A 257-nucleotide genomic window follows, 5' to 3' on the forward strand; every position below is an offset into this window, starting at 1 on the left:
TTTCATGTGTTCGTTGGCAATCTGTATATCTTCTTTGGAGAAATGTCTCTTTAGGTCTCCTGCCCATTTTGGGATTGGGTTGTTTGTTTTTTTGATATTCAGCTGCATGTGCTGCTTGTAAATTTTGGAGATGAATCCTTTGTCAGTTGCTTCATTTGCCAATAGTTTCTCCCATTCTGAGGGTTGTCTTTTCGTCTTGTTTATGGTTTCCTTTGCTGTGCAAAAGCTTTCAAGTTTCATTAGGTCCCATTTGTTTA

This window comes from Physeter macrocephalus, chromosome 21 (genome assembly GCF_002837175.3).
Source record: "Physeter macrocephalus isolate SW-GA chromosome 21, ASM283717v5, whole genome shotgun sequence".
Classification (NCBI taxonomy): Eukaryota; Metazoa; Chordata; class Mammalia; order Artiodactyla; family Physeteridae; genus Physeter; species Physeter macrocephalus.